Source organism: Callithrix jacchus, chromosome 19 (assembly GCF_049354715.1).
Source record: "Callithrix jacchus isolate 240 chromosome 19, calJac240_pri, whole genome shotgun sequence".
Classification (NCBI taxonomy): Eukaryota; Metazoa; Chordata; class Mammalia; order Primates; family Cebidae; genus Callithrix; species Callithrix jacchus.
In genome coordinates, this window is record NC_133520.1 from 52,285,260 (window position 1) to 52,298,257 (window position 12,998).

The 12,998-nt window shown below is 38.7% G+C and overlaps 1 long non-coding RNA gene across 3 annotated transcripts in view; it reads left to right on the forward strand.

Annotated features, from left to right (window-relative positions):
- Positions 1-12,998, forward strand: part of LOC118149431 (uncharacterized) — a 73,747-nt gene that overhangs the window by 16,459 nt on the left and 44,290 nt on the right. For all 3 annotated transcript variants that reach the window (XR_013530010.1, XR_013530009.1, XR_013530011.1), the window contains exon 3: positions 2,812-2,929. This is a non-coding gene — a long non-coding RNA (uncharacterized LOC118149431). The remainder of the gene's footprint in view (positions 1-2,811; positions 2,930-12,998) is intronic.

A 12,998-nucleotide genomic window follows, 5' to 3' on the forward strand; every position in this document is an offset into this window, starting at 1 on the left:
GCACTTTGGGAGGCTAAGGCCGGCGGATCCCAAGGTCAGGAGATTGAGACCATCCTGGCTAACACTGTGAAATCCAGTCTCTGCCAAAAATACCAAAAATTAGCCGGGCATGGTGTTGCGCGACTGTAGTCCGAGCTGCTCTGGAGGCTGAGGCAGGAGAATCACTTGAACCTGGGAGGCGCAGGTTGAAACGAGCCGAGATCGCGCCGCTGCACTCCAGCCTGTGCAACGGAGGGAGACTCCGTTTCAAAACAAACAAACAAACAAAAAAGTGTTCATTATTTCTTTCCCAAGACAAAACCCAAAGTTTGTTTAAAGCTGCTTGTTTCGTACACGCATTCTGGAGAGCAACTTGGAGTGTCTACTACATTCTAGGCATTGCACTAGGTGCAGCAATACAGGGGTGATGGGGCCGAATAAGGCAACTTGAGTGGCCCCTAGGCGTTCTGCACAGGTAGTTTACCTGCAGTTTCGCAGGGCTCCTCTTCCCTTCTCTTCCCTCAAACCCTTGGCTTTTTTGAAACTAATGGTCAAGGATGGAGGAAGACAGGGGACAGCTTTGTTCTGGTTTGCCCTTAAGTCCCAGTTCCTGTGAGAGCCGTCCTAAGCCATCTTGATAGGAAACCGCTCCTCAGAGCATGTTTGTTATGAGGTATGTTGACATCTGCTCCAAAGGGTGGGTGACCTTAAGGGAATCTTGCAGGCCCCAGGCTGTGCTTGATTATCTGGGCTACCTTTCCATTCCGAGGCCCACGTGGTGATTGATTACTTTTCCCATTCTGCCTGATACAGGGTCTGTCTTCATTGTATTTCCCTCAGCTGTCTTAGATACCTGTTACTAACACACAAGGCCTTATTCCTCTGCTCCACTGTCAGTCAGTCAGCTGGGAACGGGACCGGCTGCGTGGAAGAAAGGGAAAGATAGATTTAGAGAATGGCTGATTTCTTCAAAACTCATCCAAGTTCTTTTTGATTTCTTAAAAGGATTTCAGCAAACCTGTAATCCCAGCACTTTGGAAGGCCAAGGCAGGCAGATCATGAGGTCAGGAGTTTGAGACCAGCCTGACCAATATGGCGAAAACCCGTGTCTACTAAAAATACAAAACTTAGCCGCGTATGGTGGTGCATGCCTGTAATCCCAGCTACTCAGGAGGCTGAGGCAGGAGAATTGCTTGAACAACCTGGGAGGTGAAGGTTGCAGTGAGCCAAGATCACGCCACTGCACTCTAATGTAGGTAACAGAGTAAGACTCCATCTAAAAAAAAAAAAAAGCATCTCAGCAAATGCATACATTTGTTTTAAGCATTTTAAAACAATCTTCTTTTGCCAATCAGTATGTCATCTTATGATCTCCTAATGACATAGGCAAGAAATTAGAAAATTACCATTTTCAATTTAAACATAAACTGGGAAAAACAGAGAATGCAAGAATTTACACCTTCACCTCATTAGTGTTTTGCTGGTTCATATGATATTTCGAAGCCATTATAGGGTATGTGTGGATTTCAAGACATGTATGAGACAGTCTCTGATCTCTGATTATTATTTTTATTTACTTTGTTAAATATTTTGAAAGGAAAATACAGTAATTTCAAAAATAGGATGGGAAATAATCCAAAATCACACCCCCCAAGCGCTGCAATTTCCAATTTAGTATAATGCCTGCCAGTCTGTGCATTATTCTCTATTTTGTTTTTTGCTAGTAGAGAATTTAAATATCCTTTTAAATACACAACAAACATCTGGAGTGGCTTTTCTGTGTGTTTGCTGCTTCATACCCTTTGGTCACTTTTCTGTTGAGTTGTGTGTCTTTTTCTTTTACTTATACTTTATATATTCCTAAATAAAGTTTTAAAATGTCATGTAAATACATGTATTTTTCTTTAACAGTTCCTGGACGTCCTGCTTTGATTAAAAAGATACTCCCAAGTTGACATGGGGTCCTTTAGATTTTGTAGAATTACATCACCCTTGCAATGCATGAATTCCAAACTGACAATAGTGTATTAATCTTTGGAAACAATATTGAAATATATTTGCTATATTTTTGTTGATACTTTTTGTATCTGCAGTCATATATAAGATTGGCTGAGGTTTCTAAAATATTGGTTGATGTTTTTAAAAATAATGTAATCAGAATTGATATTACACAATAAGTTTGATTATGAGGTGGGGGGATTTCCATCTTTTTAGGTAGCTTGGAGTTGATAGTTTAAAGAATAATGAAATCATCTGGACTTTAAAGGTGCCATAAAACTCAGTTTTGAAATTACCTGAACGTGGAATCTTTTAAACACCTGAAATCTTCTGAAACCGTCGTTCATCTCTGTACCTTTTCCACCTTATCTTGGGTCCATTATTGCAACTTGTATTCTGTTAGAAGTCAAGTGTTTCCTCTAGAATTTTAAACTTGTTAGAGATTATGTAACTCCTTAATATAGTATATATTATATTACATATTGTATATTTGATACTGTATATTAGATATTATACATTGTATATTATATATTGTAGTTTAAAACATTTCTTCTGCATGGCTCTGTCTCCTTTCCTATTACTAATCATGCATAGCTTGTACTCTTTTCTTTCAATCTTTAAGTTTTTTTTAATACCAAAACTCATAAAGGTTTGTATTGGCATTTTTACAGAACTAGCTCTTGAGTTTATTTTTCTATTTTGGGTTATGATTTTAAAATTATTATTCTCACTTCTGTCTTTACTAATTACCTCTTCCTATTTTCTTTTGGTTTGTTTGTTATTTCTCTAAGTTTCTATGATACAGACTTAATTTTCATCATTATTTTTTTTAAGGCAGAGTCTCTGTCCCCCAGCCTGGAGTGCAGTGGCGTGATCTCAGCTCAGTGCAACCTCCACCTCTTAGGTTCAAGCGATTCTCCTGCCTCAGTCTCCCAAGTAGCCAGGATTACAGGTATGCACCACCATGCCCAGCTACTTTTTGTATTTTTAGTGGAGACAGGGTTTTGCCATGTTGGCCAGGCTGTCACAAACTCCTGACCTGAGGTAAGCAACCTGCCTTGGCCTCCCAAGGTGCTGGGAACACAGGCGCAAGCCTCCATGCCAAGCCTAATTTTCATTAATTTGAATCTTTCTTTTTTAATAAAAGCATTTAAGTTTCTACATTATGCTATGCTAGGCCTCAGTTTTGATTGCCTCTTTGTTCCAAATTTTGTCTAAGGATATATTTCATAATTTCTAAGTATTAACTTTATCACTTTTTATTATTTAGTCTGACTCTATAGTCTATTGAATGAATATAGAAAGAAACTCTTTTTTCTTTGTTCTATCAACCTAGAAAATAATTTTTATTATCTATTTGAGATATTATCGATTCATAAATTCTTTATGTTTTTAATTTTTGTCTGTTACTTATGACTGACTATGAAAGGGTTATATTAAAATCTCCCAGTAATACTGCACTTGTATACAGTTCTTTTATTCCTAATAAGTTTTGTCTCATATTTTCAGCTGCTATTTTTTTTGTGTGCACAGAGGTTTATGAGTTATTATCATTGTCTGAGTTGTCTGAGAAGGAGACACTGTGATAGAAATGAATAGGGAAGAATTTTATTAGGGGAAATGCCTAAGAAATAAATTGGATAAGGAGTTGGGAGAGGCTGGGAGAGCTGTCAGACCATAATGAAGTCTGACTCTGAGAAGAGGAGAGAGACAAGAAAAATAGAGTTGAAGTGTTTTCAACTGTTGTGGAGTCTAAATGTTCAGCTCTGTTGAGCCAAAGTTGGCTGCCCAAGAGTCTTGTGTCTTCCAGAAATGGGCCAAACTTATTACACTATTGCTTTCGTAAACTTACTACACTATTGCTTTCATTCATTGCCTGAGAACAGCCTCTGGGAAACCTGGCCCACCGTGAATGGGGTGATAGATTTAGAGGGCGGTGCTTGGTGCCCACTGTCAATGACGTTCCCTGTATTTGGAAGTCAGGTAGGTGTATTCTTTTTTTTTTTTTGAGATGGAGTCTCGCTCTGTTGCCCAGGCTGGAGTGCAGTGGTGTGATCTTGGCTCACTGCAACCACCACCTGCTGGGTTCAAGCCATTCTCCTGCCTCAGTCTTCCGAGTGGCTGGACTATAGACGCACACCACCATGCCTGCTAATTTTTTTTTTTTTTTTTTTTTTTTAGAGAAACAGGGTGTCACCATGTTGGCCATGCTGATCTCAAACTCTGGCCTCATGATCCAACCTCCTTGGCCTCCCAAAGTGCTGGGATTACAGGCGTGAGTCACTGTGCCCAGCTAAGTAGATATATTCTAATGATAATCACTTTCATGTACCTTCCTCAAAATTAAACACATTCAACTTTTATTAACTGATTATTTTAGCGTTTTCCAAACTCACTAGGTGGTAGAATCTTTTTTTTTCTACAGAACTCACGGAGCACATCCTGAGAAGTGCTTTTCTAGCTGCACATCTGCAGGCATTGCCCTTGGTCATGTCTAAAACATTTTACTAATGATATCTATGACAACAGAGAAAGCAACTATGTTGAATTTGCAGCTGATACAGAGCAAAAGAGAAAACAAATTCAGTAGATGTCCAGAAGTCTATCTATGCAGTTATGTTCGAGTTCTAAAAGGCTCTTTGAAAAGCCTTTCATACATCCAAAATAAGATACCTTGTTTTTAGTCTGCAGCCTCTAGTTACATTCCTACCAAAATGGGCATGAGTCATGACTTTGAAGGGTTAAAACCAGACATGCATTTTCCTGATGTTTGTTCTGTAGGCATCTAAAGCTTCTGAGGCAGTTAATCCCCACCAGATCCTCTGAGGATCTCTGAAACTACTTTCTGAGATGAGATCAATCCCACATATATTTGTCTCTTCCTACTTTGATTTTGTGCCGTTTCAAATGACTATGAACCCATTCAACCATACACAGCCTGAGACAGAAGTTTCCTTGGCAGTAGCATCACCTTGTTCTGTCTTCGAGTTCTCTAACTCTTGGCTTTAGACACTTAGTCTAATAAACTAAAGCCTGAAAATTCTACCTCATCTGATAGATCATCAGGTTGATCTTTCAACCACATACATCTGTTTTCTTCGTCTTGCCTGCTATTGTCAATTGCATAGACTTTTTTGTTCACTAATGTTTCACTGTTTATCCTTGAGAATCTTGCCTACTGTCCAATGACTCATCTCAGTTGCATATGTGGTATCTGTCATTTCCTTACCGCTTTGAATTTTTACAAGTCACTTCCTTTGTTTTCGCTTTAATCGTAAGTCTCTAGGTATGAACACTTACAGTATTTTCTCAATAGTACTTTCTAAATAATATGCTTTTAATAGTGTCCTTAGAGGAGCTCAGTAATAAGCACAGACCTATAAAGAGTGTGACAGCTGGCCGGGAGCAGTGGCTTATGCCTGTAATCCTAGCACTTTGGAAGGCCGAGGTGGGCAAATCACCTGAGGTCAGGAGTTCAAGACCAGCCTGTCCACCATGATAAAACCCCAAATCTACTAAAATAGAAAAAAAAAAAAAAAACCAGCTAGGTGTGGTAGTGCATGCCTGTAATCCCAGCTACTCAAGCAAAAGAATCAATTGAATCTGGGAGGCAAAGGTTGCAGTGAGCCAGGATCGTGCCACTGTGCTCCAGCCTGGAGTAAGTCTTACAAGAGTAAGACTCCATCTCAAAAACAAGAAAAAAGAGTGTGACAGCTGAGTATGCAGACCACTGATGTCAGCTGTTGGTGGTAGTGGGACCTGAAATAATTCGCTCTGAAGGAAAGTTTTGTTTATATCTACCAACGTTTACTGGTGGAAAACTCATAAAGAAAGATGATTCTATGTTAATCCATATACTAGAGAGGGTCTATAAGTAATACCACATATGGCTTTCTGGTCCCACTGGCAACAGATCCTTTAAATACAAATTGGAAAAGAATGGTAGTTATTACTTCAGATACCAAACCAATTCACCTTAAAGTCTCCTTTAAATTAAACCAGCTTTGATCCACCAGTCCTGGCTCATTGGTCACCTGGGTTTTATTCCTAATTTGATTCAGATAGCTTTAGCTTTTATCTGAAAGATACCAATCTTCCACTGATAATCTGGCATTGACACATACAATTCCTGGCTTCATCCTTGTGTACAAATAAGAAGCCCTAACCTCAATCAAGTTGGTGAGGTCTTTCCCTGCGATCCCAAGTGTCCTTTGAGTAAAAAGCTAGAATTACACTAATTGATAATAAACTGCATCTGGACACCAGGTTCTTCCAGGCGCTGCATTTGGTTGGATGATTCCTAGTTGTTTCCTTGAGTTTCTTTTCTTTCCTACTTGTTCTCTTTTTATTTATTTATTTATTTATTTTTGAGACAGAGTTTCACTTTGCTGCCCTGGCTACAGGGCCGTGCAGTGCTGTGGTTCAAGTATAACTCACTGCTACTTTGAACTCCTGGGCTCAAGCGGTCCTCCCATCTCAGGCTCCCAAGCAGCTGGGACAACAGGTGAGCATCACTATGCCTTGCTAATTTTTAATTTTTTTGTAGAGACAGGATCCCACTGTGTTTTCTAGGCTGATTTCAAACCTGTGGTCTCAAGCAATCCTCCTGCCTCAGGATCCCAGGGTGCTGTGATTTCAGGCATGAGCCTTCATGCCTGGCCTGGCATCCCCTCTTTTACCATTGCTGGGATCACCCGGCTCCCATCTATTGACCTAGACCTACCTTAGTCCCTATGATAATCTTGATGTTAGACAGGATACAAGCATGTCCCTCCAGCCCACAGCATTCCCATCCCGCGGGGCTCGCCATCTGTCCCTCCCTGCTGCTCTTTGACCTTGTGCACCAGGCTGATAACAGGACTGGAGTCCTATTGCTGTCACTCCATCTATGCCTTTTACCACCTCTGAGACTAAACAGAGACAGTGTGATGTCAAGAGTACCAGACTGGCTCAAAGGACACAATCAACAGAGTGAAAAACTATGGAATGGGAGAAAATATTTGTGAATATTGTGGAATTGTGGGCTCTTGTTCCATAAGAGCTTAATATCCAGAAAATATAGCTAAAACTCAATAACAAAAAAGCAAACAAATCCCATTAAAAATGGGAAAAGGACTTAAATAGAGATTTCTCCAAAGAAGAAATATAAGTGGCCAATAAGCACATAAGAAATGCTCAATGGCCGGGCGCAGTGGCTCACGCCTGTAATCCCAGCGCTTTGGGAGGCTGAGGAGGGTGGATCACAAGGTCAAGAGATCGAGACCATCCTGGTCAACATGGTGAAACCCCGTCTCTACTAAAAATACAAAATTGGCTGGGCATGGTGGCGCATGCCTGTAGTCCCAGCTACTCGGGAAGCTGAGGTAGGAGAATTGCTTGAACCCAGGAGTTGGAGGTTGCGGTGAGCCAAGATGGTGCCGTTGCACTCCAGCCTGGGTAACAAGGGTGAAACTCCATCTCAAAAAAAAAAAGAAAATTGCTCAACATCACTAATCATCAGAGAAATGCCAATTAAAACCATCTTTCACTCATTAGAATGGCTGCCATCAAAAGAAGATAAAATAAAAAATGTTGGCAAGGATGTGGAGAAATCGGAACTCTTGTACTCCATTGGGGGGAATGTAAAACAGTATAGCTGCTGTGAAAAACAATACAGCAGTTCCTCAAAAAATTAAAAATGAATTACCACATGACACAGCAATTCAACTTCATGTATATGCTGAAAGGAATTGAAAGGAGGAATTTGAAGAGATATTTGTACACTCATGTTCATGGCAGCATTATTCACAGTAGCTAAAAGGTAAAAACATCCCAAGTGTTTGGTGAATAGATAAGCACAATGTAGTATATACATACAATGGAAAATTATTCAGTGGTAAAACAGAAGAAAAGTTTTACACATGCTACAACATAGATGAACCTTATAGAAAATATACTAGTGAAATGAGCCACTCACAAAAATAAAAAAGACTGATTCCACTTATAGGAAATATCTAGAATGGGGGACATCACAGAGACAGAAAATAGAATGGTAGTTGCCAGGAGCTGAGGGGAGGAGGGAAAGGGAAGTTGTTTGATTAATGTAGTTCCAGTGTGGCAGTATGAAAAGAGTTCTGGAGATTGACTGTACAACAATGTTAATGTACTCAACACTACTAAAATGTACACTTAAAAATAGTCAAGATGAGGCCGGGCATCTTAACTTAGAACAGCTCAGTAATAAGCTCACACCTGTAATCTCAGCACTTTTGGAGGCTGAGATGGGTTGATTGCCTGAGGTCAGGAGTTTGAAACTGGTCTGGTCAACATGGTGAAATTCCGTCTCTACTAAAAATAAAAATTAAAAAAATTAGCCAGGTATGGTGGTGTGCACCTGTAATCTCAGCTATTTGGGAGGCTGAGGGAGGGGAATTGCTTGAACCAGGAAGGTGGAGGTTGCAGTGGGCCGAGATCACACCACTGCACTCCAGCCTGGGTGACGGAGCAAAGCTCTGTCTCAAAAAAAATAAAAAAAGTTAAGGTACATTTATGTTATGTATATTTTACCAAAAAAAATTTTTTTTAAGAATGAGTACAGGGCCGGGCGCGGTGGCTCAAGCCTGTAATCCCAGCACTTTGGGAGGCCGAGGCAGGTGGATCACAAGGTTAAGAGATCGAGACCATCCTGGTCAACATGGTGAAACCCCGTCTCTACTAAAAATACAAAAAATTAGCTGGACATGGTAGTGCGTGCCTGTAATCCCAGCTACTCGGGAGGCTGAGGCGGGAGAATTGCCTGAACCCAGGAGGCGGAGGTTGCGCTGAGCCAAGGTCGCGCCATTGCACTCCAGCCTGGGTAACGAGAGCGAAACTCCGTCTCAAAAAAAAAAAAAAGAATGAGTACAATAGAGGACCTGAATAGATGCCTCAGCTCTGATCTTACTATGCATATCCCTAACTTCTTTGCAATGTAGCTCTCTCACTGTATCACTAAAGCCTAATTATTCTTATTTACATCCCAGGACCACAGAGAATTCAATGAGATCATCCATAGAAAATTACCTTCTAAACAATACAGAATTCTTCTGTAAATGTAGATATCAAAAATAAAGTATACAACTAGGAATGTTTTAATTGTCTCTAAGAAGACAATTAGTAGATAAATTTGAGAGAAATTTGTAGAGTTAAAAGAATCCCAGGAACCCGAAGTGCAGCAGGGACAATTCAAGTGAAAGCATTTTATTGAGAACTTACCATACACCAGGCACATCCTAGGCACAGAAAGCAAGAATAGTCTCTCTGTTTGCTGAGCATAACACAATCACAGAATTTTTTTTTTAAAAGCTATAAAACACTGTATTGAGGAGGTAACACAGAAGGCTATGAGAGAGCGTGGACATCCAGAATGAGGCGGGCTGCTCAGAGGAAATGGCATCTAACCTGAAGCCTGAAGGCTGAGGTTATCACCAGGCTGAGAGGAGGAGAAAAATCAAGACATACATAAGACAGAAAATCTGTATACAAGAGAATGAACAAGAAATAGTAGAAATATTAGGAAGGTTGAGTAAAATTTCGCCAGACCAAGAGGAAGGGAAAATGTGTTCTAGGAAGATGAAACAACCCATGAGAAGCTGTGATGCTAAGAGGAAGGCCTGATATGTTCGAGGAGCTGAAGAAATTTCTCTACCAAGTTTGGGAGAGGAAAAGCTAAGAGTTAACAGGAACCAGCTCACACCTGGACCTTTAAGCTATATAAAGTTGTTAACACTTAACCCGAAGTGCAATACGGTGCCATCAAAGACTGTTAGGAGGGTAAGGCTATCATCAGAATTTCGTTTTGTGAAGATCATTCGGTTTGTAAGGTGGAAGAGTGTATTGGAGTAGGTAGGGGAGGAGAAGTCCAGTCACAGAAATGTCATATGGAAGGTTGTTATGGTAATCCAGACCTGTGATGATGGAGGGAAAATAGCATATTCGTTCAAGCCAGATTTAGGTATAAGAATGGATAGGACCTGATGGTGTATTAGATGTAGAGTAAGATGGAGAGATAGGGGTCAAAGTGATGGCTTGGGAACTGTGAACATGGCATTACCACTTTTGGAGAAAAGGAACACAGAGCAAGCAATGTGTTCAGTTTGGGATGTTTTGAGTGTGAAATGACTGAGGACCAAGCAAATGCGATGCCCAGGTCAGGTGAATGTACTGGTTTAAGATGACTGGGATAGCAATTTGAGCCAGAGATACAGATGTGCATGTAAAGGGAGTCAAAGCCATGGATGTGTAACGGTAATGTGCAGTAGTGCAAGTGATAGAGAGGATTTGTTATGAGAATGAGAATCAAAACATACATAACCACTCATAAGAAAGGACACAAAATGTGTATACCAGAGACTGAAAAGAAACAGTAGAAATATTAGGAAAAGGGAAGGACATATTTTCTCAAAAAGTTAGGTGCCATTAATAGTTTATGTTGAGCTGGGAGAAAAATGTCATGTATCCAATGAAATATAAGAAATGAAGGGAAAAAATTTAAAAGGTACAGTAAGTGGAAAATGTTATATAAGATGACAGAAACATTTTCTATCACAATAAAAGTAATTAGAGTAAATGTAAATGGGTTTTAAAACACCCACTGGGTAACACTGGATTTAAAAAAATAGAAGAACCTAATATGTTATTACAAGAGACAAGCTTAAAACAAAAGAAAACAGAAAGATTTGAAACAAAGATCTTATTTTTTCTATAGTTACTAACTTTTGTAGCACCTACTATGTGCCAGGCGTTGTTCTAAGCCTGTTACAAGTATGAGCTCATTTAATCCTCATAACAACACTATGATGTAGTTACTATTAATATTCCCATTTTCTAGGTAAGGAAATTGAAGCATAAAGGTTATATAATCATTCCAAGATTTTTTAAAAAACTAGTAGTAAGGGCAGAGCTGAGATTCAAACTCAAGTGGTTGACCCAGATTGAGAAAAAAATATAAATATGAATCAAAACAAACATGGTATTCAAATTTTAACATCTGACAAAATAGAACTTGAGACAAAAATAATATATCGGTCAAAAAGGGACATTAGATACTGGTGGAAAGAGCACTAATTGTATTTGGGGATTTCTAATAGACCATTTCAAACCAGCAGGTCAAGCAAAGAAAAACAAATACATCTATAAAAGATCTGTTTGTTTTTTTAGAGAAGTTTTCCTAATCTGCCCTTCATGAATTAACTCTGACCACATATGCCCTAAATTCTCTACCACCCTTATTCTGCTTTATTTTTCTCCACCACAGTTATCCCTACCACATATATGGGTGTAAGATGTAATGTGTTGCTTACTAATTATCAGCACCAGCAAAATATTGCCTCCATGAAAGGCAAGAATTTTGTTTTGTTTACCACCATATGTCAGAGGCCTAGAACAGTGTGTAGCAAAAAAGTGGGCATATGAATATTCATTGAAAAAATTAACAAATAGATGAATCTGAATAATACAATCAATAAGATTAATGTATAAGTCCTATGATTACATACTCTCAACAGATGCAGAACGCATTCTCTGTGGAGTGAAAATGGAATAGTCAGGAAAAACTGGGCATGTATGAAGCCATAAAATAAGCATCAATAAATTCCAAATGAAAAGATCATAAAATAATAAAATATAAAAAATGATATTATAGAAATAATTATAAATCAATGTTAAAATATCTTTGAAATGTAACATATTATATATTACACTAAATAATAAACTAAATATTGAAATATTAGATTAAAATAACTTAAAAGACCTAAATGTTAAAAATTAGTAACCAACTAATAAGTAGTAATTTATGCTAACTGACCAAACTAAATGAAAAGGAGCTAAACAAATAAAACTAAATGACTTCGCTAATAAGTAAACTCAATTAAATACCTAAACTAAATTGTAACTAATTGTAAACTAACTAAAAAAAAAAAGAGCTATCCCAAACACTTGAGATAAAGATGAATCATAATAAATGCTATAATACATAGAACTGAGTTACAGTGAGTTATTTACTTGTCAAAATTAAAGGGTCATAATAAAAGCATACCTAGAGAGAATTTTAGAGTTTTCATACATGTATCAGCGGGAAAAAATGAACTCAGTAAAAGCAAATGAACTCATCTGAGCGCCATTGCTCACACCTGCAGTCCCAGCTACTTGGGAGGCTGAGGCAGGAGGCATGCTTGAGCACAGGAGTTTGAGGCCACAGTGCACAGTGACCACATCTGTGAATAATCACAGCACTCCAGCCTGGGTATGTAACAAGACTCCATCTTTAAAAAAAAAATGAAAGAAAAAGAAAAAAAGAAATAATGTTAAGGATAGAACAAAATTCTACTCAGGAAGCTGTCTAATATTACTTGAAGATAGATTGTAATAAATCCAAGATGTATATTTTAGGCTGTAAAGCAACTTATAGAAAAGTAAAACAAGAAGTATACTCCATGAACCAATACTTGAGCAATCATAGTGGAATCATAACATACACGCAATCCATCCAAAAGAAGGCAGGAAAGAAAAGCAAAGAAGGATGGTCACATAGAAAACAACCTATATGTATGGACATTTTGGTGTCTTCCAGTGAAAAAGTTGGCTTTCTGATAGTAAAATCCACCTGCCAACAGATCCTCCCTCCACATACAGAGTTTGCCTTCAACGTCTTAATTCCTTTCTCTTAAATATCAAAAGGCAGACAAGGTTTACTGGACATCTGAGCAAAGTCTCTACCATGAAAGATAATAATAAGTGGCATGGAACCACTTGGAAGGCTGAGGCAGATTGCTTGAGCCCAGGAGTTTGAGACCAGCCTGGGCAACATAGTAAGAGACACCATCTAAAATAGGAAACAGAGAAACACAAGGAATAGAAATCTTCAAGATGTATGTAATTTTTATCCTCAAAGAAAGCAGAGAATATATCGCAACATAGAGCAAGAAAAGATGTATTCAGATTCATAGAACAAAACTGAGCTTTTGAAAAGTAAAATATGTTAACGTAGGCTTTTCTAAATTAAT